Below are 4,530 nucleotides of genomic sequence, written 5' to 3' on the forward strand. Positions count from 1 at the left end.
GTAAAGGATGCCCTCTTCACTAAATAGTGTTGGAAAAATTGGATATCCACATACAGAAGAAGGAAACTCAATCCCCATCTCTCACCACATACAAAAATCAACTCAAGAGAACTTAAAGACTTAAATATAAGACTGAAACTCTAAAAAATACTAGAAGAAAACAGGGAAAATACTTTAGGACATTGATCTAGGCAAAGATTTCACAGTTAAGACCTCAAAAGCACAGACAACAAAAATAATAACAGACAAATGTAACTATATTAAACTAAAAAGCTTCTGCACAGCAAAGGAAACATCAGAGTGAAGAGACAACTTGTTAATGGGAGAAAATATTTGCAAACTATTCATCTGACAAGGGACTAATATCCAGAATATACAAGGAACTCAAACAACAGTTTAAACACACACACACACACACACACACACACACACACACACACACACACAGATAATCCCATTAAAAAGTGGGCAAAGAACATGAATAGACATTTCTCAAAAGACATACGGCCTCCTGCAGTGTCACGGGCCACAGCGTATCCGGATAGGGAGCCTCTGGGAAGAGCGGCGCGGGAACCGGCACCCACCACTGGAGGGGCGGCGACAGCGGCAGAAGCGACCTAGAGAGTTGAGTGGAGCCGCCATGGCCGAGTTCCAGTCAAAAGTGAGCACGTGGACTAGCAGTCCTGCGCAGGGCGCCGGAACCTCTGTGTCCACGCTGCGCATGGACCTGGGCTTTGTGCGCTCCCACCTCAGGGTGTTCATGCTGCTGCAGCTGGTGCTGGGGCTGCTGGTGTGGGCCCTGATTGCAGACACCCCGTACCACCTGTACCCGGCCTATGGCTGGGTGATGTTCCTCGCTGTCTTCCTCTGGCTGGTGACAATCGTCTTGTTCAACCTCTACCTGTTTCAGCTGCACATGAAGTTGTACAAGGTGCCCTGGCCACTAGTGTTAATGATCTTTAACATCATTGCCGCTATGCTCTATGTCACCGCCTTCATTGCCTGCTCTGCGGCAGTTGACCTGACGTACCTAAAGGGCACGCAGCCGTATAACCAGCGTGCAGTTGCCTCGTTCTTTGCGTGTTTGGTGATGTTCGCCTACGGAGTGAGCGCCTTCTTCAGCTATCAGGACTGGCGAGGAGTAGGCAGCAGTGCGTGCCACAGCTCCCCCTGGGGCTGAAGCCGCCGCTGGGTCACAGAGCAGGGTCGCCCTGCAAGCCCAAAGCTGGGGAGCCCTGCGCGGAGTCAGCCCTGCAGGGACCACACTTGCTTCTCTCTGCTCACCAGACACAAGCTCTCACAGCGCTAAGGAAGCAGGCCCAGGCTGACAGGCATCTGGGCTTGCAGGAGGCCAACCGCTGAGACCTCCTCCCCATCTCCCTTATTCAGTGGAAGGTGACGGGGATCTGAGGCTGTGTCTCTGCCTTGTCTTTAGAGGACTTCAGCGTCCAAGGCTGGGGCCCACCCTTCTCACCAGCACTAAATGCCCTAACAAGGACTTCAGACCTGTAGCCCCAAACCCGCTGTAGTATAAGCCTAACAAACAACATGTAGCACCTTCGTCTTTGTTCCAGGAGAGCTGAGAAAGCTCATGAAACTATTCTCCTTCCTTAAGACGCAATTCCGACCCAATGCTTGCTGGAGTCAACCTGTAAAAAGCGAATTATGATTGTTGACAGCATGGTCTTCCCTCCCTGCATTGCAGACATACCAGTTACTGAAAGCAAATCCGTTTTAAGTGATTTCTCAATGCTGAAAAGCCTGTCCAGGTTTCCTTCCCTTTCCCGAGCCTCTCTTGTAATACTCCTTTGGGCAAAGCTAACATCAGTGCCGATTGCTTCCCTGACCCTGCTGACGAGGCCCAGGGGACCCGAAGGAGGAAGGGAAGCAAGGCCTTGTCTGGCCAGTTGTCATGTGGTTGGTGGTGACTTTGTTTTTTTTGTTTTTTTTTTTTTTAATAAAAATGAAGATGAGAGAAATTAAAAAAAGAAGACATGCAAATGGCCAAGTTATATATGAAAAAATGCTCAACATCACTAATCAGCAGGAAAGTGCAAATCAAACCTACAGTGAGATATTACCTTACTCTAGTTATAATGGCTATTACTAAAAAGACAAAAAAAAAATAACATGCTGGTGAGGATGTGGAGAAAAGGGGAATTCTTATACACTATGCAGGAGCATAAATTAGTATAGCCACTGTGGAAAACAGTATGGAGATTTCTCAAAAAACTTAAAATAGAACTACCATATGATCCAGTAATCCCATTCTTGGGTATTTATCCAAAGGTAAGAAGATCAGTATATCAAAGGTATACCTGCACCCCGGTGTTTATTGCAGCACTATTCACAACAACAAGAATATGGAATCAACTTAAGTATCCATCAACAGTCAAATGGATAAAGAAAATGTGGAATACTATACAGCCATAAGAAAGAATGAAATCATGTTATTTGCCGCAACATGAATGGAACTGGAGGTCACTATGTTAAGTGAAATAAGCCAGGCACAGAAAGACCAATGTTCTCACTCATATGTGGGAGGTAAAAAAGTTGATACCATGGAGATAGAGAGTAGAATGATAGATACCAGAAGCTAGGAAGGGTGGTGTGGGGATAGGAGGATTGAAGAGAGCCTGGTTAATGGGTACAAACGTACAGTTAAATAGAAGGAATAAGTTCTAATGTTTGATAGCAGAGTAGGGTTACTATACTTAGCAACAATGTATTGTATATTTCAAAACAGCTAAAAGACTTGAAATATTACCGGCACATAGAAATGATAAATATTTGAGGTGATAGATACCCCAAATACTGACTTGATCATTACACATTCTATGTATATAACAAAATATCACATATGCCCCATAAATATGAACACAAAAATTTAGAGAACAACTTTTGTCCAAGGAAGGAGCAGCCTGAGGTTTCAGGAGTCCACGAGTAGATAGAAGAATTTGGTAATAATTAGGCTGATTTGGTAATTAGACACAAATCAGGGACACGGTCTACATGGTCATTCCTTCCTTAAATTATGTAGTACAAGACACTATGAGTGTAAAAAGAGAGCTCGGCGTGGCAGTCAAGGTCAAGAGAAAAATTGACTTGTCTGTCTGAAAGTCTAGACTTCACATCCCAGCTGATATCTCTGGACACCACGTAGTATCAACAGTCAAAACTTCTTTGGGATGAGGTAATGGGGTGATTCACAAACCTCCAAATATCAGTGGCTTAGCGCAATATGAATTTATTTCTCTCTCATAAGAAGTCCAATGAAGATTTTCCTGGCCTGTCGTTTTCCTCTAAGCAAAGACTTGGAGATCCAAGCTTATTTAGTCTTTTGGGGCTGTCACTATCAACACATGGCCTCTGAGGTCACTATGGAATGTGAAGAGACAGAGCCTGGACAAAGCACACCAGTTTTTAATTACCAGAGTGTATTTTTTTACAGTTTTACTAATATTATTTTTATCTAATATATTATAACTATTATATTTATGGGGTACAATATGATGTTTTGATATATGTATATAATGTGGAATGATTAACTCAAGTTAATATATCCATCACTTCACTTATTTAACATTTTTTTGTGGTGATACATTTGACATTTATTCTCAGTTATTTTGAAACATACATCATTATTGACTATAGTCACCCTGCTGTGCAATAGATATCAAAACTTATTCCTCCTGTCTAACTGAAACATTGTATCCTTTGACCCTCAACTGCCCATTCTCTCTGTCCCCCCTCCTCAGCCTCTGGTAATCATCACTCTATCATCTACTTCTATGAATTTAACTATTTTTAGATTCCACACATGAGTGAGATCATGCAGTATTTATCTTTCTAGACACCTAGGTTGATTCTATAACTTGGTTATTATGAATAATGCTGAAATGAACATGAAAGTGCAGATATCCTTTTGACATATTGATTCCAATTCCTTTGAATACATTCTCAGAAGTGGAATTACTGGATCATATGGTAGTTATATTTTAAGTTTTTTGAGGAACCTCCACGTCATTTTCTATAATGGCTGTATTAATCTACATTCCCAAGAGTGTGTTAAGGTTCCCTTAACTCCACATTGTTGCCAACACTTGTCTTTCATCTTTTTGATAAAAGCCATTATAAAAGGTGTGAGGTGACATCTTGTTGTGGTATTAATTTGAAAATGATTAGTGACATAGCCATGAATGATAGACTGAATTAAGAAAATGTGGCAGGGGGCGGAGCAAGATGGCCGAATAGGAACAGCTCCAGTCTCCAACTCCCAGCGCGAGCGACACAGAAGACCGGTGATTTCTGCATTTTCAACTGAGGTACTGGGTTCATCTCACTGGGGAGTGCCGGACGATCGGTGCTGGTCAGCTGCTGCAGCCCGACCAGCGAGAGCTGAAGCAGGGCGAGGCATTGCCTCACCTGGGAAGCGCAAGGGGGAAGGGAATCCCTTTTCCTAGCCAGGGGAACTGAGACACACAACACCTGGAAAATCGGGTAACTCCCACCCCAATACTGCGCTTTAAG

At 43.2% G+C, this 4,530-nt stretch overlaps 1 pseudogene; it reads left to right on the forward strand.

Annotated features, from left to right (window-relative positions):
• The first annotated feature begins 640 nt into the window (after window positions 1-640).
• LOC105464144 (plasmolipin pseudogene) lies at window positions 641-1,180 on the forward strand (annotated as a pseudogene).
• The last annotated feature ends 3,350 nt before the right edge of the window (window positions 1,181-4,530 follow it).

Source organism: Macaca nemestrina, chromosome X (assembly GCF_043159975.1).
Source record: "Macaca nemestrina isolate mMacNem1 chromosome X, mMacNem.hap1, whole genome shotgun sequence".
Taxonomy (NCBI): Eukaryota; Metazoa; Chordata; class Mammalia; order Primates; family Cercopithecidae; genus Macaca; species Macaca nemestrina.